Source organism: Ceratotherium simum, chromosome 2 (genome assembly GCF_057802395.1).
Source record: "Ceratotherium simum simum isolate JZ-2026a chromosome 2, ASM5780239v1, whole genome shotgun sequence".
Classification (NCBI taxonomy): Eukaryota; Metazoa; Chordata; class Mammalia; order Perissodactyla; family Rhinocerotidae; genus Ceratotherium; species Ceratotherium simum.
The window spans coordinates 66,791,311-66,816,713 of record NC_141901.1 but is presented as its reverse complement, the minus strand read 5'-3'; the positions used below and the strand labels follow the sequence as shown (position 1 = coordinate 66,816,713).

Here is a 25,403-nt window from a genome sequence, read left to right as displayed (position 1 = left end):
ATGGAAGATATAAAAAAGAACCAATCAGAAATGAAGAATACAATACTGGAAATGAAAAACTCATTAGAGGGACTCAAAAGCAGAGTAGAGGATACAGAAGAACGGATCTGTGAGCTGGAAGAAAGACTAGAAGAAATTACCCAAGGTGAACAGGTAAAAGAGAAAAGAATTAAAAAGAGTGAGGACAGTCTAAGGGACCTCTGGGACAACATCAAGTGCACTAACATCCGTGTTATAGGTGTCCCGGAAGGAGAAGAGCGAGACAAGGGGGAAGAGAATCTATTTCAAGAAATAATAGATGAAACTTCCCTAACCTAAGGAAGGAAACAGACATCCAGGTACAGGAGGCACAGAGAGCCCCAAACAAGATAAACCCAAAGAGGCCCACACCAAGACACATCATAATCAAAATGTCCAGAATTAAAGATAAAGAGAGAATCCTAAAAGCTGCAAGAGAATGTCAAGTTACGTACAAAGGAAACCCCATAAGGCTATCAGCTGACTTCTCAGCAGAAACCTTACAGGCTAGAAGAGAATGGCACGATATATTTAAAGTGCTAAAAGGAAAAAACTTACAGCCAAGAATACTCTACCCAGCAAGGTTATCATTCAAAATGGAAGGAGAGATCAAAATTTTCCCAGATAAGCAAAAATTAAAGGAGTTTGTCACCAAGAAACCAGTGTTACAAGAAATGTTAAAGGGACTGATTTAAGGGGAAAAGAGAAGACCACAAATAGGAAAAATTATCTATTTCCACGATTAGAACGTAATGGATACAAATGCACAAAAAAGAGGTTGGATATGATATCAAAATCATAAAAGGAGGGAGGAGGGTAGATAAAGAGTACAGCTTTCAGACAGAGGTCGAACTAAAGTGACCATCAATTCTGTATAGAAGAAGTAAAGAACAGAGAAGGACTACTAAAACACTGAGAAAAAAAAAAAAGTTAAAAAATGGCAGTAAGTACATACTTATCAATAGCTACTTTAAACGTCAATGGACTAAATGCTCCAATTAAAAGGCATAGGGTGGCTGACTGGATAAAAAAACAAGACCCATATATATGCTGCATACAAGAGACACACTTCAGACCTAAAGACACTCACAAACTGAAAGTGAAGGGATGGAAAAAGATACTCCACGCAAATGGCAATGAAAAGAAAGCTGGGGTAGCAGTACTCATATCAGACAAAATAGACTTTCAAACAAAAACTGTAAAAAGAGACAAAGAAGGGCATTACATAATGATCAAGGGAACAATCCAACAAGAGGATATAACACTTGTAAATATCTACGCACCCAATGTAGGTGCACCTAAATATATAAAGCAATTATTAACAGACATAAAAACAGAAATAGACAGTAACACAATAATAGGGGACTTTAACACTCCACTTACACCAACGGATAGATCATCCAAACAGAAGATCAATAAGGAAACATTGGCCTTAAACGACACACTAGAACAGATGGACCTAGTAGATATATACAGAGCATTCCATCCAAAAACCGAAGAATACACCTTCTTTTCAAATGCACATGGAACGTTCTCCAGGATTGATCACATATTAGGCCACAAAACAAGTCTCCATAAATTTAAGAAGATTGAAATAATACCAAGCATCTTTTCTGACCACAAAGGTATGAAACTAGAAATCAACGATAGGAAGAAAATCAGAAAAGCCACAAATACATGGAGATTAAACAAAATGCTACTGAACAACGACTGGGTTAATGAAGAAATCAAAGAAGAAATCAAAAAATACCTGGAGACAAATGAAAATGAAAATACGACATGCCAGAATTTATGGGATACAGCAAAAGCGGTTCTAAGAGGGAAGTTTATAGCAATACAGGCCTATCTCAACAAACAAGAAAAATCTCAAATAAACAATCTAACAATGCACCTAAAGGAACTGGAAAAAGAAGAACAAACAAAGCCCAAAATCAGTAGAAGAAGGGAAATAATAAAAATCAGAGCAGAAATAAATGAAATAGAGACCAAAAAAAAATAGAAAAAATTAATAAAACCAAGAGCTGGTTCTTTGAAAAGATCAACAAAATAGACAAACCTTTAGCTAGACTCACCAAGAAAAAAAGAGAGAAGGCACAAATAAGTAAAATCAGAAATGAAAGAGGAGAGGTTACAACAGACACCTCAGAAATACAAAAGATTATAAGAGAATACTATGAAAAACTATATGCCAACCAATTCGACAATCTGGAAGAAATGGATAAATTCTTAGAATCATACAACCTTCCAAAACTGGATCAAGAAGAAGTAGAGAATTTGAATAGACCAATCACCAGTAAGGAGATCGAAACAGTAATCAAAAACCTCCCCAAAAATAAAAGTCCAGGACCAGACGGCTTCCCTGGGGAATTCTACCAAACATTCAAAGAAGACTTAATACCTATCCTTCTCAAACTCTTCCAAAAAATTGAGGAGGGGGGGAAGCTCCTAACTCATTCTACGAAGCTGACATTACCCTGATACCAAAACCAGACAAGGACAACACAAAAAGAAAATTACAGGCCAATACCACTGATGAACATCGATGCGAAAATCCTCAACAAAATACTAGCAAATCGCATACAACAATACGTTAAAAGATTATACACCATGATCAAGTGGGATTTATTCCAGGTATGCAGGGATGGTTTAACATTCGCAAATCAATCAACGTAATACACCACATTAATAAAATGAAGAACAAAAATCACATGATCATCTCAATAGATGCAGAGAAAGCATTTGACAAGATCCAGCATCCATTTATGATAAAAACTCTGAATAAAATGGGTATAGAAGGAAAGTACCTCAACATAATAAAGACCATATATGAGAAACCCACAGCTAATATCATCCTCAATGGTGAAAAACTGAAAGCTATCCCTCTAAGAACAGGAACCAGACAAGGATGCCCACTGTCACCACTCCTATTTAACATAGTATTGGAAGTCCTAGCCAGAGCAATCAGGCAAGAGAAAGAAATAAAAGGGATCCAAATTGGAAAGGAAGAAGTGAAACTGTCACTATTTGCAGATGACATGATTTTATATATAGAAAACCCTAAAAAATCCACCAGAAAACTTTTAGAAGTAATAAACGAATATGGTAAAGTTGCAGGATACAAAATCAACATACAAAAATCAGTTGCATTTCTGTACACTAACAACGAAGTAGCAGAAAGAGAAATTAAGAATACCATCCCATTTACAATTGCAACAAAACGAATAAAATACCTAGGAATAAACTTAACCAAAGAGGTGAAAGATCTGTACACCGAAAACTATAAAACATTTCTGAAAGAAAGAAATGGAAAGATATTCCGTGCTCTTGGATTGGAAGAATTAACATAGTTAAGATGTCCATACTTCCTAAAGCCATCTATAGATTCAATGCCATCCCTATCAAAGTTCCAACAACATTTTTCACAGAAATAGAACAAAGAATCCTAAAATTTATATGGAACAACAAAAGACCCCGAATAGCTAAAGGAATCCTGAGAAAAAAGAACAAAGCTGGAGGTATCACACTCCCTGATTTCAAAATATACTACAAAGCTATAGTAACCAAAACAGCATGGTACTGGCACAAAAACAGACACACAGATCAATGGAATAGAATCGAAAGCCCAGAAATAAACCCACACATCTATGGACAGCTAATCTTTGACAAAGGAGCCAAGAACATACAATGGGGAAAAGAAAGTCTCTTCAACAAATGGTGTTGGGAAAACTGAATAGCCATATGCAAAAATGAGAGTAGACTCTTACCTTACACCATACACAAAAATTAACTCCAAATGGATTAAAGACTTGAATGTAAGACCTGAAACTGTGAAAGTTCTAGAAGAAAACATAGGCAGTACGCTCTTCGACATCGGTCTTAGCAACATCTTTTCAAACACCACATCTGACCAGGCAAGAGAAACAATAGAAAAAATAAACAAATGGGACTACATCAAACTAAAAAGCTTCTGCACAGCAAAGGAAACCATCAACAAAACGAAAACGACAACCTAACAATTGGGAGAAGATATTTGCAAACCATACATCTGATAAGGGCTTAATCTCCAAAATATATAAAGAACTCATGCATCTCAACAACAAAAAAACTACCAACCCAATTAAAAAATGGGCAAAAGACCTGAACAGACATTTCTCCAAAGAAGATATACAGATGGCCAACAGACACATGAAAAGATGTTCAAAATCACTAACTATCAGGGAAATGCAAATCAAAACTACAATGAGATATCACCTCACGCCCGTCAGAATGGCTATAATTAACAAGACAGGAAACAACATGTGTTGGAGAGGTTGTGGAGAGAAGGGAACTCTCATACACTGCTGGTGGGAGTGCAAACTGGTGCAGCCACTATGGAAAACAGTATGGAGATTCCTCAAAAATCAACGATAGAACTACCATATGATCCAGCTATTCCACTGTTGGGTATTTATCCAAAGAACTTGAAAACACCAATTTGTAAAGGTACATGCACCCCTGTGTTCATTGCAGCCTTATTCACAATAGCCAAGACTTGGAAGCAACCTAAGTGCCCATCAAGGGACGAATGGATAAAAAAGCTGTGGTATATATACACAATGGAATACTACTCAGCCATAAGAAACGATGAAATCCAGCCATTTGTGACAACATGGATGGACATTGAGGGCATGATGCAAAGTGAAATAAGTCAGAGGGAGAAGGTCAAATACCGTATGATTTCCTTCATTAAGTAGTAGATAATAACAACAATAAACAAACACATAGGGACAGAGATTGGATTGGTGGTTACCAGAGGGGAAGGGGGGAGGGAGGAGGGTGAAGGGGATAATTGGGTACATGTGTGTGGTGATGGGTTGTAATTGGTATTTTGGTGGTGAACATGATGTAATCTATGCAGAAATAGAAGTACAATGATGTACACCTGAAATTTTTACAATGTTATAAACCAATGTTACTGCAATAAACAAAAAATTTAAAAAAAAAATAAAAAAAATAAAAAAAATAAGAGTCTGGCTTAGTTAGAATATTGGCTCTACCACGACCATTGCATGACTTTGGCAACTAACAATCTCCGTGATCTTCAGTTTCCTGGTTGTAAAAATGGGGATTTCATGTACATTTTTAGACATCCTATAGGATTACTGAGTATCATTTAAAATAACATTTCTGAAACTATTCTGTAAACTGATGACATAAAAATATCAGACATTTCTATTTTTGCCTTTTATTGTTACAGAAAATTTAGAAAACAAGGGATAGTATCATAATCTTACGTCCCAATAAAGCAATATCATCATATTGATACAATTTTTTCCCTTGCTTTCCCATATATCTTTTTACAAATTATAGTTATGGTTAAAATCATATTAAATATATTTTACCCTGGTTTTTAATTTCACATTATATCATAAGTAGTTTCTCTATTTCCACATGATTTTTAATAAAAACATCATTTTAATGATTGTAAAACATAATCATTTAGTGGATGTGCCATAAATCTCTGAAATAATCCTGCTGTCCCTATTATAATTGTAAATGTATCTCTTCTACATTTCTTTCTTGCTTGTGAAATTAAGCTTATTATTTGGTACAAATTCATTCAGTCCAGGAATGCCACCTTCATTTGTGGATTCCGCATCCATTTATTGACTACTTACTGCCAGGTACTGAGTTAGATTCTAGGTATTCTAGAATCTAGGTTAGATTCTAGGTATTAATAGATTCTAGAATAACTAGAATCTAGTTAGATTCTAGGTATATAGTGGTAAACAGAAAAGTTATGGCTTCTGTCCTTACATAAATGTTTAGTCTTATGGGGGAAGGCAGGGACAGATATTTTAAGAGTGGATACAAATAATTATGTAATTACAAGTTATAATAAAGTTATGAATAAAAAAACAGTGTTATGAGAAGAAACATTTGGAGAATTGGAGGGAGTATCCATTTTAAATTGTGTGTTCAAGGAAGACTTTTCTGAGAATGTGGCATTTCTGAAGACTAAGCAAAGACAGAATAATGAATATCTGAGAGAATACAATTCCAGACAAAGAAAACCCTATGCGCCAAGTCCTGAAATGGAAACATGCTTAGAAGGTTTATGGAAAGTGATCCAAGATGAAGCTGGGGTGAGATCATGTATCATGTTGGGCATTGTTATCATGGAATGTGGATTTTATTTTATGGGTAACAAGAAGATTTGATAGGTTTTAAAGAAGGCAGAGGCATGCCTGGCTTTGTCTGGCAGCTTTTTAGAGAATGATTGGAGATGTGTAAGAGTGAATGAAGGCAGAACAATTAAACTGATTGCAGGAGTCCAGTTGAGAGTAAATGGTGGTGTCGGGAGAGAGGGAGAATCTCCCTCTGCCCTTTTCCTTAAGGTTCTTATGGCTGGCCAAATAATTAACAAGACAGGTTAGCAGCAGAAAATAATACCAAGTTTAATAACATGTATACATGGGAGAAAGCAGGGACGCTGCGTTTCTCCATACAATAACAGAATTCTCGTCTTAAATACCATGTTCAGCCAATGACAAAGGAGGATGTTGGCGGTGGGGGTAGTCAGTTACAGGAGATTACCACTAAAGCACAGCAAACAAGAGTAAGGTTATTATGCAGATTTAAGGCCTTACCTTCCACACTGATAAGTTTCTAGAAATGAGGTCATCCCCCATCTTCCCAATAGAGAGAGGGAGATACCTTTACAAATGGAGATTTCCCTTATAAATGTAAATGTCTGTGTGGCAACTCCTTGCGGGGCCATCCAGAGAATGTGGCCAGAGACAGAACTTCTGATAAGATGGGCTTGTTGGTGCCTTTTCTATTGTAACATCTATTTTACATTATATTACAGCCATCAGATAGAAGATCTGTTCCAGGAAGGAGTTACTATGTCAAATTCTTTAGGCAGTTAGTGGGGGAGGTCAAATGTCCTCAGAGAAAACAACCAAGGTAAAGAAGTAGATTTCAGGGTGGCCAAATCTTGATCTCCCACAGTGGCTTGTTCTAGAAAGTAGAAATAGAAGTGGAAAGGAAAAGATGAATTTGAAATATGCTTTGGAGGTCGAATTAATAGAACTTGTGCTAGAGTGGATGTAGAGGGAGAGGCAAGGGCAATTGCAAGAATGACTTGTATAAAAACTATGGTGGCTTTATAGTGTATCAATTTGGCTAGGCTGAATTCAGTTCCCAGAATTCCCTTTTGTGTGTGTTTCTGGTTAGGGTAGGCCACGCAGAGATTCTTCTGAGATCTGGAAAGCAGAAAGGAAGCAGCAGCCATTTTGTAGCTTACACACATTATGCTAATCTGCTGACTCACCTCCCTGGCATGAGGCAGGGGCTGGGCCTGCAAATGCTCAACTTTCCTCTAGACCCTCCTTCAGTTTCTGTAACTCTTGGGCCAAGTCCATAGCAATATGATGAAGGACCCTGGCTTATGCAAGTCACCCATACCACCAAAGTCAAAAGTAATAAGAAATTATGTAGGTTTCACTCTGTTTTTGAGGTTTTCCAGCTTATGCCTGTGGCTTCCAGCTTATACTTGATATCCCATGTTACACCCATCTTCCCTTCATGACTGCTTGCCCTGTGGACTTCAAGCCCTAACAGCAGCCTTACAGAGAGAGCTTAACCAGCTCTCACAATTGTGTAAGGTTAAATCTCTGTAACAAATCCCTTTATATGTAAACGTGTGTGAGATATATATATGTGTGTATATATATAATATGTGTGTGTATATATATGTGTGTGTGTATATATATATGGTTCTGCTTCTCTTATTGAACCCTGCTTGATACACATAACAAAATCCTTGTTTTCATTTTTAAGCAAATCGCTTTGCTTCCGAAAAATTACAGGGTGTTGAGGCGAACAAATGCACTTTTATTTGTAGAAAATATATCCTATGATAGTAATGCTTTAAAGATTTTAAGAACAAAGTGGGCTCTTACTGGAAGTCCAGAAAGAATAAGGTAAGGTTCATGAGTCTGAACTACTCCTAGAAGTTCAGAAAATTTTATAACACTGGTCTGCTAGCAACACCTGTGCAAAATGATAAGAATAAAAGTAAAAGAGAAGAGGGAGGGGGAGGAAGGAAGGAAGGACGGGAAGAAGGAAGGAAGGAAGCAAGGAAACAAGGAAGCAAGGAAAGAAGGAAAGAAGAAGAGAGAGAGAAGGAGGGAGAGAAGAGAGGAGGAAGAAAATTGTTTTGAAAAACAGAATCATATTTTAAAAATAAATAATTTTATTTTATTTTATTTTTTATTTTTTATTTTTTTTAAATTTTTTGTTTATTGCAGTAACATTGGTTTATAACATTGTAAAAATTTCAGGTGTACATCATTGTACTTCTATTTCTGCATAGATTACATCATGTTCACCACCAAAATACTAATTACAACCCATCACCACACACATGTACCAAATTATCCCTTTCACCCTCCTCCCTCCCGCCTTCCCCTCTGGTAACCACCAATCCAATCTCTGTCCCTATGTGTTTGTTTATTGTTGTTATTATCTACTACTTAATGAAGGAAATCATGCGGTATCTGACCTTCTCCCTCTGACTTATTTCACTTTGCATTATACCCTCAATGTCCATCCATGTTGTCACAAATGGCTGGGTTTCATCGTTTCTTATGGCTGAGTAGTATTCCATTGTGTATATATACCACAGCTTCTTTATCCATTCCTCCCTTGATGGGCACTTAGGTTGCTTCCAAGTCTTGGCTATTGTGAATAACGCTGCAATGAACACATGGGTGCATGTACCTTTACAAATTGGTGTTTTCAAGTTCTTTGGATAAATACCCAGCAGTGGGATGGCTGGATCATATGGTAGTTCTATCCTTGATTTTTTGAGGAATCTCCATACTGTTTTCCATAGTGGCTGCACCAGTTTGCACTCCCACCAGCAGTGTATGAGAGTTCCCTTCTCTCCACATCCTCTCCAACACATGTTGTTTCCTGTCTTGTTAATTACAGCCATTCTGACGGGCGTCAGGTGATATCTCATTGTAGTTTTGATTTGCATTTCCCTGATAGTTAATGATTTTGAACATCTTTTCATGTGTCTGTTGGCCATCTGTATATCTTCTTTGGAGAAATGTCTGTTCAGGTCCTTTGCCCATTTTTTAATTGGGTTGGTAGTTTTTTTGTTGGTAAGATGCATGAGTTCTTTATATATTTTGGAGATTAAGCCCTTATCAGAAGTATGGTTTGCAAATATCTTCTCCCAACTGTTAGGTTGTCTTTTCGTTTTGTTGATGGTTTCCTTTGCTGTGCAGAAGCTTTTTAGTTTGATGTAGTCCCATTTGTTTATTTTTTCTATTGTTTCTCTTGCCCGGTCAGACGTGGTGTTTGAGAAGATGTTGCTAAGACTGATATCGAAGAGTGTACTGCCTATGTTTTCTTCTAGAATTTTCACAGTTTCAGGTCTTACATTCAAGTCTTTAATCCATTTGGAGTTAATTTTTGTGTATGGTGTAAGGTAAGGGTCTACTTTCATTTTTTTACATGTGGCTATCCAGTTTTCCCAACACAATTTGTTGAAGAGAATTTCTTTTCCCCATTGTATGTTCTTGGCTCCTTTGTCGAAGATTAGCTGTCCATAGATGTGTGGGTTTATTTCTGGGCTTTCGATTCTATTCCATTGATCTGTGTATCTGTTTTTGTGCCAGTACCATGCTGTTTTGGTTACTACAGCTTTGTAGTATATTTTGAAATCAGGGAGTGTGATACCTCCAGCTTTGTTCTTTTTTCTCAGGATTCCTTTAGCTATTCGGGGTCTTTTGTTGTTGCATATAAATTTTAGGATTCTTTGTTCTATTTCTGTGAAAAATGTTGTTGGAACTTTGATAGGGATTGCATTGAATCTATAGATGGCTTTAGGAAGTATGGACATCTTAACTATGTTAATTCTTCCAATCCAAGAGCACGGAATATCTTTCCATTTCTTTGTGTCTTCTTCAATTTCTTTCAGAAATGTTTTATAGTTTTCAGTGTACAGATCTTTCACCTCTTTGTTTAAGTTTATTCCTAGGTATTTTATTCTTTTTGTTGCAATTGTAAATGGGATGGTATTCTTAATTTCTCTTTCTGCTACTTCATTGTTAGTGTACAGAAATGCAACTGATTTTTGCATGTTGATTTTGTATCCTGCAACTTTACCATATTCGTTTATTACTTCTAAAAGTTTTCTGGTGGATTCTTTGGGGTTTTCTATATATAAAATCATGTCATCTGCAAATAGTGAAAGTTTCACTTCTTCCTTTCCAATTTGGATCCCTTTTATTTCTTTCTCTTGCCTGATTGCTCTGGCTAGGACTTCCAGTACTATGTTAAATAGGAGTGGTGACAGTGGGCATCCTTGTTTGCTTCCTGTTCTTAGAGGGATGGCTTTCAGTTTTTCACCATTGAGGATGATATTAGCTGTGGGTTTCTCATATATGGTCTTTATTATGTTGAGGTACTTTCCTTCTATACCCATTTTATTCAGAGTTTTTATCATAAATGGATGCTGTATCTTGTCAAATGCTTTCTCTGCATCTATTGAGATGATCATGTGATTTTTATTCTTCATTTTATTAATGTGGTGTATCACGTTGATTGATTTGCAAATGTTGAACCATCCCTGCATAACTGGAATAAATCCCACTTGATCATGGTGTATAATCTTTTTAACGTATTGTTGTATGCGATTTGCTAGTATTTTATTGAGGATTTTTGCATCAATGTTCATCATTGATATTGGCCTGTAATTTTCTTTTTTTGTGTTGTCCTTGTCTGGTTTTGGTATCAGGGTAATGTCAGCTTTGTAGAATGAGTTAGGGAGCTTCCCCCGCTCCTCAATTTTTTGGAAGAGTTTGAGAAGGATAGGTATTAAGTCTTCTTTGAATGTTTGGTAGAATTCCCCAGGGAAGCCGTCTGGTCCTGGACTTTTATTTTTGGGGAGGTTTTTGATTACTGTTTCGATCTCCTTACTGGTGATTGGTCTATTCAAATTCTCTACTTCTTCTTGATCCAGTTTTGGAAGGTTGTATGATTCTAAGAATTTATCCATTTCTTCCAGATTGTCGAATTGGTTGGCATATATCTTTTCATAGTATTCTCTTATAATCTTTTGTATTTCTGAGGTGTCTGTTGTAACCTCTCCTCTTTCATTTCTGATTTTACTTATTTGTGCCTTCTCTCTTTTTTTCTTGGTGAGTCTAGCTAAAGGTTTGTCAATTTTTATTGATCTTTTCAAAGATCCAGCTCTTGGTTTTATTAATTTTTTCTATTGTTTTTTTGGTCTCTATTTCATTTATTTCTGCTCTGATTTTTATTATTTCCCTTCTTCTACTGATTTTGGGCTTTGTTTGTTCTTCTTTTTCCAGTTCCTTCAGGTGCATTGTTAGATTGTTAATTTGAGACTTTTGTTGTTTGTTGAGATAGGCCTGTATCGCTATAAACTTCCCTCTTAGAACTGCTTTTGCTGTATCCCATAAATTCTGGCATGTCGTATTTTCATTTTCATTTGTCTCCAGGTAGTTTTTGATTTCTTCTTTGATTTCTTCGTTAAGCCAGTCGTTGTTCAGTAGCATTTTGTTTAATCTCCACGTATTTGTGGCTTTTCTGATTTTCTTCCTATAGTTGATTTCTAGTTTCATACCGTTGTGGTCAGAAAAGATGCTTGGTATTATTTCAATCTTCTTAAATTTATGGAGACTTGCTTTGTGGCCTAATATGTGATCAATCCTGGAGAATGTTCCATGTGCCTTTGAAAAGAAGGTGTATTCTTTGGTTTTTGGATGGAATGCTCTGTATATATCTACTAGGTCCATCTGTTGTAGTGTGTCGTTTAAGGCCAATGTTTCCTTATTGATCTTCTGTTTGGATGATCTATCCGTTGGTGTAAGTGGAGTGTTAAAGTCCCCTACTATTATTGTGTTACTGTCTATTTCTGTTTTTATGTCTGTTAATAATTGCTTTATATATTTAGGTGCACCTACATTGGGTGCGTAGATATTTACAAGTGTTATATCCTCTTGTTGGATTGTTCCCTTGATCATTATGTAATGCCCTTCTTTGTCTCTTTTTACAGTTTTTGTTTGAAAGTCTATTTTGTCTGATATGAGTACTGCTACCCCAGCTTTCTTTTCATTGCCATTTGCGTGGAGTATCTTTTTCCATCCCTTCACTTTCAGTTTGTGAGTGTCTTTAGGTCTGAAGTGTGTCTCTTGTATGCAGCATATATATGGGTCTTGTTTTTATCCAGTCAGCCACCCTATGCCTTTTAATTGGAGCATTTAGTCCATTGATGTTTAAAGTAGCTATTGATAAGTATGTACTTACTGCCATTTTTTAACTTTTTTTTTTTCTCAGTGTTTTAGTAGTCCTTCTCTGTTCCTTTCTTCTTCTATACAGAATTGATGGTCACTTTAGTTTGACCTCTGTCTGAAAGCTGTACTCTTTAACTCCCCTCCTCCCTCATGTTTTTGATATCATATCTAACCTCTTTGTTGTGCATTTGTATCCATTACGTTCTAATCATGGAAATTGATAATTTTTCCTATTTGTGGTCTTTTCTTTTCCCCTTAAGTCAGTCCCTTTAACATTTCTTGTAGCACTGGTTTCTTGGTGACAAACTCCTTTAATTTTTGCTTATCTGGGAAAATTTTGATCTCTCCTTCCATTTTGAATGATAACCTTGCTGGGTAGAGTATTCTTGGCTGTAAGTTTTTTCCTTTTAGCACTTTAAATATATCGTGCCATTCTCTTCTAGCCTGTAAGGTTTCTGCAGAGAAGTCAGCTGATAGCCTTATGGAGTTTCCTTTGTACGTAACTTGACATTCTCTTGCGGCTTTTAGGATTCTCTCTTTATCTTTAATTCTGGACATTTTGATTATGATGTGTCTTGGTGTGGGCCTCTTTGGGTTTATCTTGTTTGGGGCTCTCTGTGCTTCCTGTACCTGGATGTCTGTTTCCTTCCTTAGGTTAGGGAAGTTTTCATCTATTATTTCTTGAAATAGATTCTCTGCCCCCTTGTCTCGCTCTTCTCCTTCCGGGACACCTATAACACGGATGTTAGTGCGCTTGATGTTGTCCCAGAGGTCCCTTAGACTGTCCTCACTCTTTTTAATTCTTTTCTCTTTTACCTGTTCACCTCGGGTAATTTCTTCTAGTCTTTCGTCCAGCTCACAGATCCATTCTTCTGTATCCTCTACTCTGCTTTTGAGTCCCTCTAATGAATTTTTCATTTCCAGTATTGTATTCTTCATTTCTGATTGGTTCTTTTTTATATCTTCCATTTCTTTGTTGACATTCTCACTGAGTTCATCTATTCTTCTCCCCAGATCAGTGAGCATCCTTAACACTCTTAGTTTGAACTCTCTGTCAGGTAGGTTGCTCATTTCTGTTGCACTTAGTTCCTTTTCTGGGGTTTTGTCCTGTTCCCTTACTTGGAATATATTCTTTTGCCTCTTCATTTTGCCTCTTTCCCTGTGCTTGTGTCTATGTATTAGGTCGGTCAGCTACGTCTCCTGCTCTTGGATAGGTGACCTTATGTAAGTGATGGCTTAGGAGGCTTCCAGTGTGCTTCCCTCAGTTCTCAATGTTCCTGGGGTGACCCCTATGTGGGCTACGTGTATCCTTCTGCTGTGGCCTGTTTGCTCTCCCTGTAGGCGCCCAGGGAGGCTGAGTTATGCTCCTGGCCAGCTGTTGTAATGCTCAGCTGCTTGTAGTTGTTGTGGGCCCTTCAGTCTCTTTATAAGGTGTGGGGATCCCCAGCACAGTTGGCTGCAAGTTCTAATACCACATTTGTGTTGCAGTATTTCTTTTAAGTGAGTAGGCCCCCACCGTGGCAGGTTGTTAGGCTCAGGGCCTTACAATTGCTGTAAGCCTCTAGCCTATTAGGTCTCTTGTCAGCTCTCTGAGGATTGCAGCTGGGTGGGGCTGGCCTCAGGCACAGGAGCACCCAATTGTTTCAGGTTTTGGAAGGTGGAGCAAACCTCCTATGTGGGTCTATGAGAAGTACAAGTCTTCTGTGGCTGAGAAGCCCTGCCACCCACAGGTCCACACACACAGTCAACACAGTCCTGCCCTGTGTGAGCGCCCCGACCTCCCCAAGGGGACCCAGTCTCTCCACGGTGGGAGCCCCACACACTCTGCCACCATCCCACACTCTCCACCCGCTCCTTGTGCACACCCTGCCCTGCTCAAGTTGGCTCAGTTGCCAGGCTGCAGAGAATCCAGTCACCAATCTATGCAGGCCCACAAGTTGCCTGAGGGCTTGTTGTTGGGTGGGGCCAGTCTCTAGGGTGGGCTGCCTGCCCTGGCTGAGCTGGATTAAATCGGTGTTCTAGCGGGTGGGGCAGACCCTGGGCTAGCAGGCCTCAGGGAGAACTCCAATGGTGTCTGTGTCAGCATGCCCACACCAGGCCACAACAATGGCCGCCGCCAATGTCCCAGTCCCTGGAGAGGTCTCACCCCTCGCCGAGATGCACTCAGGGCCTATTAGGTGAGTCTCTTGTCACCAAAGCACTGTACACCTTTCTTTCTGGTGATTTTAGGGTGCTTCCTGAAACGGGTGAGTTTGTGCGCGGGCCCTTTAAGAGCCAGTTTTAGTTTCTTTGTGAACCGGGTTTTCTGGGGGTGCTCCCCAGTGTTTTAGTAGCAGCAAAGTCAGATATTATGCCGCTGGTCTCGATTGTGCTGGATCCACAAAATGCCCACAGTGGGGGCGCTCCCCGGCTCAGGGTCCCGTGCCTCCAGGGAGGCTGCGTACCTGTGCGCTGCTCCCGGCGGCCGTGACGCTGGCGGCTTGTGAAGGCGGCGTTTCTCCTCTCTGGAAGGGAGTCTCTGCCTCTTCCACCTCAGTGAGGATTGTCCGCTGTTGCAGGAGTTCCTCTCATCCAGTTTTCAGTTCTGTCTCAGGAGTAATTTTTCCACGAGTAGTTGTATATTGGCTGTGTCCACGGGAGGAGGTGAGTTCCGAGTCTGCTTACGCCGCCATCTTGACTCCCTCCAAAAATAACTAATTTTAAAATACACCAAGGGGAGATTTTTTGGGAAGGTAGTTGTTTTATTTATGTATTATTTTATTAGGGAGGAGGATATCTTAGAGATCCCAAAGAGAAAATACTTTCAGTTAACTAACTACTACAATTTGAGCCCTGTTGACTCCACAGGCAGAAAGTGTTGCATCTAGAAGAGAAACAGATGATTAAAGAAAAACACACCATTTCACTAAAATATGATTTCAGTGAATCAGTGTCAAAGTTCCAAGCCTTTAAGAGGCAGCACTGATGAGAAAACCCTCAGATTTTAGTCAAATGGTCTTGCTGTCAACCAATGATGACTTCAGACGAAACGTTGGCAAAATCAATGCAGTACACGTTAGAAGCAGACCAAAGTTACACTGGATTCCATTGTTACTTGAACAAATACATGCATGCACCACATCTATGCTTAGATCAGATGGTAAAGCATTCATATTTTACAATCACAGGAGGACAAGAAACATGCCCATCCATACTAATTATAATTTCTGAGATTGATAATAAAAGTTGTCTTTTCATAGTCAAAAGGGCCAAAGGAATTGTTCCTTCATTCTAAAGTAGTTACAGCATCTAATATTTTAGCATCTTAATACTGCATAACCATAATGATATTTTAGCATGTTCATTGTATATAGAACTAAAAGATTAAATGTGAATCAGAAAATAGTATATACTGCTAACTTTAGTTCATTCATACCAATATCTATTGAGAACCTATGCATGCAAGGTACTGCACTAGAGACTAAGAGTTCAAACACGAATAAATTTGCTCCTGGTCCTCAAGTAGCTTATAGATTAGTGTTAGCTGACTGAGCCATTCACTGAGTAGTCCTAAATTATCTACTCTTCTGCCTAAGTCTAATTAACCTGTCTTCAATTTATCACTAGAATTTTGAAAACTAAATATGACTTAAAATTGGTTGTCAAGGCTCCCATGGAAACTGAAGTAGTCATTCTATGTGCCGAGTAGGATTGCATAAAGATAGGAGTGGAACTGGCTTGTCCTGGCACTTGCCAGCACAAATTTGGTGAGCCAGTAGTTGAGAATAGCCATAATTAACAACTAAATTATATAAACTAAGAAATAAATTTAAAACAAGGATCATAAATACTCAGAAAGCATCACTTCCTAATTATTTCACTACATTTTACTATAGTTCTTGAGGGTATTCCTGTCTCTTGTCTCTATGTGGTGAAAATACTGTATGATGGTCTGCATTTCTTTCTAACTAACTCCATGTTCATCATGTTGATAACTTGAAATCAGTCACAGTGGGAGTATTTATACTCAGATATTTGCAAACACTACCAATTAATGCTTTTTTTCCCTCAAAGATCTGGCTGATGAACATTTTCTAGAATATCCCTGAATGGGAGTGTTATGTGTCATTTCCAGAAAGAGTCTTCCTGGCCCGTGTGCTTTCTTCTCCCTGCTGAGGTGAACATGGAAACGTGTGTTGAGAGGGAGCTTCCATCAGCCTGGATCTCTTAGCTTCCATCAGCCTGGATCTACTATAAGGAGTAGAGCCTATACCCTGCAACCCCAATCCACAGACCCACACTGGACTTGTGGCATGAAAAAGAAAGAATTTCTTTTGCTTTTTTGTTACCATAGCCTGTCTTGACCGATAAAAAAAAAATTGTAACGTATTTCCAAAGTTTTGCAGAAAAGTGGTATCATCATAACAGTATAACACTTAACTGCTGTGCTCACAATCAGCTTGTGCTCCATACAACTTAATCTTCATTTTTGTGGACCATTGTCATGTACAAGGAGAAAATATTTGCTAAAATAGTAACTTTTTCTAAAAATTCTATGTTTCTTTAAGTTTAGCTCACTTGGTTGTTCCTTCAAGTGGTCTCCTTTTATTTATTGGTCTGACTGTAAACACCTTATTTCTTAAGTCTAACAAATAAAAGTTTGGGTGTACTTATTTTCTTACTTGTTGTTTACACTTACACAGAAATCTATCTGCTCATTATAAGGCTACTGATTAAGACAGACACAGTCACCCCTGAGAAAAAAAATTCAAAATTCCAACATGATCATAGCCCTCATACCTCATGTTGAAATTTGAGGACCAAAAAATTAAGACAGTGAGAAACAGAGATGAGATAGAAAGGCGGGCAGAGAGAGAGAGAGGGAGTAAAAGGAGAGAGAGAGGGAGAGAGAGAGAGAGGACTATGTTTTTAAAGAAGTTAAGAGGAATAGTAACCCAGAGTTGCATCAGAGACAAGGTATATAAAGGTTTTCCAATTAAAGAGATTTTCCAAGAAGAAAAATGTTTTGTTTTTGGCTTGAATACAGAATTAAGCCATTTTAGTCAATATTCTTGAACTAAGAGACTTTCAAGTTCTGGAAGCTATCAATTGATACCATTACAAAGATGGTGAAAATACAAGGTTCCCAAACCATGAGTTCAAGGAGCCAGAACTGGAGCTGGCTGGCTGGTTAAATGTCCCTTCTACAGTGGGTGTAGAAAAAGGCTGGGCCTGACTGAAAGTGTACGAGAAGATGGGAATGCCACCTACAGTGTTATTCACTGTTGGAAAAGGTCTGCCGTTATCTCTCATAACCAATTGGAGTATGAAGACAATTATCTAATTTATTCAGGGAAAATTACTCCAAAATTACCTAAATAACTAAAATTACTATTATATACGTCAAAGTCAAAAATTGAATTATTTGAATTTAAAATAAGGAAATGGAGCCTGACCTGGCACCGATTAAGTCCAGTCTCCTCAATATGACCTTGATGAAACTTCTGCATTGTTCAAACACGTTGTTTTGTTATTGAATTCTACTTCTCTTTCTATAGGTAAATAACCTCTCTGCTCACTGGTTCCTTCACTTCTACATTCTTCCTCAAATGCTCAATCTCCTCTAACGCAAGTAAATCTACTGGCAGTGAGTCCTACAAACAAATATTGTCTTCTTCGGCTGAGGTTTCATACTTTGCCAACAGGATTTGGACTCTTCTGGTATTTTCTAATCCTAACTGGATTCAAGCAGTTAGTCATTAAGCTCTCTAACAGATTGACAGAGTAGTCTGGAGTTGTGGTTCCCGAAGTGCAATAACTAACAAGTTATTGCAAGGGGTCTGGTCAACCATTTGGACATCAAACAATATCTATATTTTGACAAAATGACCTTTCATACATATATAGTGTGTTTCACATGTATGCTGATACTATTTGATCAATAAATTAGAAATTTATTTTAAAATATTCCTGAATTTGTACTAACCTTTTGAACATTTAGGCACTCAAAAATAAAAATGTGATTTCCGTTATACAGAACTGCTCAATTTTAAAATAGTGCCTGTTTCTTTTAATATAATTTGTATTTTTTATTAACAATATATGTTATATAATTGCTTATAGAGCTTGGTAATAAATAAGATATATATATGTAGTATTTATGTAAAATATTCAAAAATGTTTATAGACCCCCAACTCTAGGATATGATTTTTTTCTGCCCCTGATTCATCAATAATTATTTTTAAAAACACTCTCCATTGTCCAGAATTTGGTGAAATTCTGTCATCCACTGATGCCTTTTTCTTCTCCACAAGGTATTATGGATTTATATCTTTGTATTCTTTACAACAATTTTAGATGGATTTTTGTTAGGAAAAATAGATAAACGAATGTTCTCAAGCTACCATTTCTAAGCAGAAGTCTCATTTCCAAAATTTTAACGTCAAGAAGGGGTCCTCATGCTTGGAAACATTAGGAACCACCGGTGAAGAGGAAGAGCCCTAAGGGAGAATCAGGAAACCTACATTCTACCCTGGCCTCTGCCACATCCAGCAGGATGACTGTGAATGAGCTGCCTGAACTTCCTATGCTCCAGTTTGCTCCTCTGTGACATGAACACTCGTGCTGGGTGGACACGTCCAGGTCTCCTATTCAGTGGTACTGTGCTCCACTTGATGAATAGAATAAAGATGAGCAGGCCTCCTATCTACATAACATACCATTAAATTGGGGAACAGGAGGAGACAAAAGACTGAGTGCTAAGGAACTAACTCCTAAGTTGAATGAAGAGGCAGAAAACAAGGTACTAGTAGAAGAAAGGACCCTGGAAGGTGACAGAGTCCCAAGTTGGAGCATAAATGTTAGAGAAGCTTGTGTCAAGATCCAACGAATACATTGACATGGTCTCTAGCATGAAAGGAAAATTGACTTGGCAGGAATGATCTAAACAGAACAAGGAGAAAATATGGGAAACAAAGGCCAAGAAGTAGATGGTTGTGGTAATTAAAACAGGAAATAACTGAAGCCTGGATATGTACCCTGGCGGGGGGAAGAGCCAAGAGGGATTATGTTTCATTTAGAGTGATAGGGATGAATACAACCATATCCCTTCATTATTTTTCTCCAAAATGAACTGGCGTGTCTCTAATAAAGAGAATTCTAAATGTTTCTAATAAAGAGAAATTCTAAAATAGTTCAGTTAGAGATAAGGTGAGGAGGTTGAAAAATATGAGTTCTCAATGAATGCAAATGAATCTGAAAAACAAAAACAAAAAAGAAAACTCTGAAAAGGCCATGGAAAATAAATAACGATTTCAACTGGCTGGCTTTCTTCCTTGCATTTGCGAGTCTAGATAAGGAGCTTTGTGGTGGTGGGAAGGCAATGAAGCTTTAATTGCCTATTAACTGGCTCCTTCTGTTTATATCCTTTCTCTACTCTGCTGCCTATCCCCTGACTTGGCCACGGCCGCCTATGCTAAATGGGTTCTGATCAGCTAAAAATCACACAGTAATTTAAGCTGGAAATTTTAGTTAAATCCAGTCAATTCCCCAACATCTTTTCAAAAGGATGAAGGTTTTAATCAGTACAATACAAGCCATGGGGAATATGGGAGAGATCAGGTCAGAATGTGGGTCAGAAAAACTATAGAGGAAGTGCTAATGGGATAAGGACGCCTGAGCTTTTGATCTTATTAGCGCTTCCCATGTCAAATTAGCAAAATGGTTCAGGCACTAAAGTGTTGAGATAAAATGTTCATATGGTATGTGTTCCCCAGAAGGATTCTCTATGAGCCTCTTCTAAGGAGATTTAACTTTTCTTCTCTTTTTTATCTTCAGAGGTAAGCGTGATGATGTAAGCCAGAGATATCTACTTTGTATCCCAGTGACCTGTGTGGAAATATAGCTTCATCAGCAGGACCACTGCAGTACAAAATTCCAGAGGGCACCATTCACAAAGAAAATGATGTGCATGGTGCCCCCTGGAGTTGTGCAATGCAGTGGCTTTTTATCCAGACAAATTTTTTTGTTGTGACCATAAAGTAAAAAAATAGATTCCAGAAGCTGCATCTTGAAAATAGACTTGTTACTTAGAGCCATGGTATTTATTTAAATAGCAGGGTGCATATCAGTGTCATCTGAGCATGTTTTACAATATTCACATGCCAGGGCCCTTTCCAATCCTATGTTTTGCATCACACGGGTAAGTAAATAGAATTCTGTAGGATGTAGACTGTTATTCTCAAAATCTATTCAATAAATATATATTAAGAACTTTTCATGTGCCAGGCATACTGGTCTTTGCTTAGTTAAATGATGTAATAGAAGTAAAGTACACTGTTAGCTGTGAATATTACTATTACTATTTCTCAAATATACCAAGCTCCCTCTTGCCCCAAGATCTTTTTTTTTTTACCCACTGTTTCCCTCTGTTTTAGAACGTCTCTCTCCCTCTCCACACCCTTACCCCCATAGCTAAATTATTCTCACATTTCAGAGTTCAGCTTAAAAATCACTCCCTAACTAGTCTATCTAAAGTAATTTCTCTCCCCTCTTTCTATTTTTAATCTATCTCAGCCCCATGTTGGTTTCCCACACTTCACTCATCACCATTTGTCAGGATTTTATAGATTTATTTACTTATTTATTGTCTGGCTCACCCGATGATGGGTAAATCTACAAGGCGGGGAAAGTGTGTGTACATTGCAGGGCCTCAATCTTTGTTACAAGAATACATGAATAACTGATGGACCACAGCGCCTTAATTTTCCCAAGAAAAATCAGGATTCATTTCACCTGGAAGTCTACTCATTTCCTTTCTGTGTTTTTGAGTCAAATTGTGAAACGGATTTTGATGGGATACAGTCATTACAATGTTTACCGATTTCTTTTTAAATTTGGGAGAGGTCTGAATTCAAGAGAACCATGTCGGTATGTCAGCGGCAATTTCCTGCCACTTCGTGGGAGTAGTAGTAGCCTCATAAGACACTGAGTTGCAAACTCCTTGTGGTATCACAGCAAACACCCTGAAGCCTAACGTCAAAATGTGGAACGTTCAATTATTGTCTGTGAACATATTCCTGATTCAATCACACAAGTACAGTTTGTGCAAACTACAATATAAATATACATGTGTTCTAATTTTTTAGGAAGAAATGGTTTCTAGGGTGTTTTATCTACCAAATTTCATTGAACTAGACACTATCAAATGCAACAAATAAAGACTGTTATACTGTGTAATATATAAAATGTATACAGCGTTGCTTTGTTGTCACAAAAATCAATGTTGTTTACACTGGTTTGAAATTTGACCACTGGTTGATGTTTAGACCAACCGGACCATCAAGGAAGTCAGCTATTTATAACTAAGCAATGCACTGATGATGTCTGAGACATGCTGCAGTTGTGTTTTTCATGTTAGTTACTGGAACTCTGTAACTATGTTGTGTCAATAATTGATATAGTTCTCCATAAGTAACATATTTCCATTGAAAAGGTGAATTAACCATTGTTAGGAATGACACAGTAAGATCATACAGTTTAATCAAGGCCCTTTAGTGGCAGGGAAAAGAAATTCCCTCAAGTTAGCTCAAAGAAATAATTAATTAGAAAGACACAGTATCCTTAGAGAAAGAAGTTGTAACCAAACCTTTTGGGAACTGGAGCCATCAGGGGCTAAGGCAACTACTCTCACCGTTTCCCCTCGTCTCTTCAGTGGCCTATGTGGTCTATGTGCTCTCTGGTGCACGAGCTCCATTGTTTTGACTTCTCTCTAGAGAATGGCATTGGTGCACCATTGCTGATAATAGCTGCCCCATATCTCACTTGACATGACCTTTCATTTTGTGCTGTCCCCCACTTTCCATTATTTTATGAATATGCAATTTATTGAAAGCAACTAATCAGTTGCTGGCACATGAATGGATTGGTTTCACTGGGTCAGATGTTCAACTCTGACTTAATCTGTAGTGGCCATGATGGCAGAGTGGTATGATGCACATACGGTTGTCTAATCCAGCCTCTTAGCAGAGAAATGGAGCGAGGAACTGATGGCAGGAGAAAGTTGTGTGGGCAGTCATCTACTTCAAAATCAATCTTCTACATTTACCCGCACAAAAAAGTGTCTGTGGAAATGAAAATAAGAGCATAAAATTTGAAGGAGCTTTTACAAAAATAAAACAATGATTTTGGGAAAATGCATCGTGCTTCATGTATATTTTTTATGTAAATTCACACTATCTAGCTATATATAAGACTACTTTCATTATGTAACATCGCATTCTTTGAATTTATGTAGAGTAACAATTTTATTCTAAATAATCTTCCTTGTTTTAATTTTTCCTCCCATGTACACATGGAATGCAGTTCTGGGGTAATATGAGGAACATTATTTCAATTCTGCTCTGTCTTTTCCAGCTTTCACAAGGTCTAAGTCTCCTCAGGCATGATTTCCCTGATTTAAGTTTTGCTGGATAACTCAGAGCCATTCCCTCCTTGATTATCCTCGGTCCACAGTAAATATCTTTCTTTCTCTCTCTCTTTTTTCTCTTCCACCTTTTCCTTTTATCTTCTAAAAACCCATTATTATTTTCTCTAAACAACAATTCTCAGTTTCTTTTGTAGTTACACAACTCTTGTGAATATTAATGGTATCCTTCAAGGGGTATTATTTAGAGCAGGAAATATGCGTCTTTGATCAGTTTTTTTCTTAAATAAAAACCTCAGCATTGTGGGTAGATTGTATTTCTCTTATCTTATGTTGGGCATTTCATTGCTCATTTCCATCTTTCCTTCTATTACAGAGTTGGAGGCGGTTGGAGACTTTTAAGTTGTTCTTTTTAAAAAGGTTTTTTCCCCTTTATGGTGTGATGTCTCTAACGCTGGCCCTGTGTATGGTGATGTCTGCCCTGGTTGGAAATCCTTTCGCTACACTCCCTAAAGCCAGCAAATGATTCAGGTGGGAGTGTGTAATTTGTTTTGTACCATGGAATTCCTGCCATGCCTATATGTATTTAGACCACAGGCAAACCAATAAAGTTGTCATAGAAACAAAGCATTTCATGAATAAATCAATCCATAACAAACTTGTAAACTTCAAACAACCCACTGTGCCTTAACAACACATCCGTTACATACGCAAAATAATCATGTTTGTAATGAGCAATGCACAATATTATTCTTTTCCATACATGTGGTCCTATTTGCCATCTTATAAATATTCCTTAATGTATTTTTATGCAGCCTGTGGATTCCTACTGAACTGGAATGAAATAAGCAACTCCAGCTGGCACGATGATCCTGGAAAAGCAGACTTGTAAAAATGTAGCTCATGGTGAACAAACGCTATGCTTGGAATACCTACTCGGATAACCAGAGGGGATTGAAACCATAGCTAAGCAAAGTTTCCTCATTTTGATGTGCTCTAGTATTCTTTTTCACTTTTCAGTTTTCTGGTTTTGTTCTTAGTACCCTGTTCTGCATATAATGGATGTCTTCAGGGAATGTAGTGGACTGGCTGGGCAGGCAAGGTACAGAGGGGAGCTATTTGAAAAGTGACACTGAGTATTTTAAAAGAGGATGAATGGTCTCTGCCAGAAACTATCATGACCAGCTTGGAGAAAGAGAGCTTTGAGGAGGAAAAGAGAATATTACTGTGTAAAACTTAAATTGCTTTGCAGATGGTAAAAAGACAAGGAAAAGGCAGATGTAGAGGAAGAGGTCAGTGTCAAACAAGTCCTCTGGGGCTTGCTTTTTCTTTCTGAACATGAGAACTTTTCGTATTTTCATTCTGAGTGAAATTATCTCTAGGGCTATGTTAGGTCCTACCTAATGGACGTGGTAGACCAGACTACCTTGTTGAGTATCTTCCTCTACTCCCATGAGTTCAGGTAAGGCCTTTGGCCACACCTTCATTGTCACATCTCAGCCCAATTAGACATCTCCTGAATGCCTGTAATCAGAGGAGCCCTCTATCCATATTTTGGGGTATAGATGTGAATTTTATTTTCTAATAACTGACTTCCTCTATACTATGTTAAATCTCACTTTTTGCCCCCTCATGACATCTGGAAAGATCCCATAACTTTTCAGCCACTGTTGGTTATTAAGATTTAGTTTATAAAGTTTATATACTAAACTAAAATCTAGTTTATAACCTTGATCCCACATTTAATTCAGAACTCTCCCCTTGCCCATTTAAGTGAGGGGAATGGCTTTGGTCAACTCTCTGGCTTTTCCTCTCTTACTCCAAAGGCTTATGTTGACCCATGGACATTTCTTTCCCTAAGGTCTGCTGGGTCTGGGCAGGAGGATGGACAGGAAAAACTGAGATTTTCTTAAACTACTGGGCAGTCTCTTGCTCTTTCTGGTCTCTGTCCTTCTGGTGAACTCTATCAAGTGGTAGTCTTGCAGAGGTGTGTGCATGGTTTCCTTGAGTCTTCAAAGCCCATCAACCACTGATGACACCCTTATAAATGGGATGCAGGGCTTATACTAGGTAGAATAGTGTCCCCCCAAAATTCATGTCCACCAGAACCTCTGAATGTGACCTTACCTGGAAATATCTTTGCAGATATAACCAAGCTAAGATGAAGTCATACTGGATTATGGTGGCCCCCATCCATTGACCAGTAGATTTGTAAGAAGAGGGAAATTTGGACACAAAGACAGAGGAGAGAAGAATGCCATGTGAAGATGGAGGTAGAGATTGGAGGGATACATCTACAAGCCTAAGAATGCCAAGAATTTCTGGGAACCACCAGAAGCTAGGAAAAGGCAAGGAAGGATTTCCCCCAAGAGCCTTCAGAGGGGAGTATGGTCTGCCAACACACTAATTTTGGACTTCTAGCCTCAACAACTGTGAGAAAATAAATTTCTGTTGTTTTAAGCCACCCAGTTTGTTGTACCTTGTTGTGGCAGGCCTGGCAAGTGAATAATGGGGTCCACACCTCAAACTCCCTTTTTAGATGGAAAAAAAAAGAAGCAAGTGTCACTCAACATCCTTACAAACCTCCTGTTCAGAGTGTTCCAAACTGAGGTCATTCTCTTTCCCTAAATCCACTCTTCCCTGTGGATCTCTGGCTCAGGCCCTG

General features: G+C 38.1%; 1 long non-coding RNA gene across 1 annotated transcript in view; it reads left to right on the top strand.

The window, feature by feature from the left end:
* Positions 1-25,194, top strand: part of LOC147918042 (uncharacterized) — a 203,504-nt gene extending 178,310 nt beyond the window's left edge. Inside the window, exon 3 of the long non-coding RNA XR_015549140.1 lies at positions 24,884-25,194. This is a non-coding gene — a long non-coding RNA (uncharacterized LOC147918042). The remainder of the gene's footprint in view (positions 1-24,883) is intronic.
* Positions 25,195-25,403: the final 209 nt, after the last annotated feature.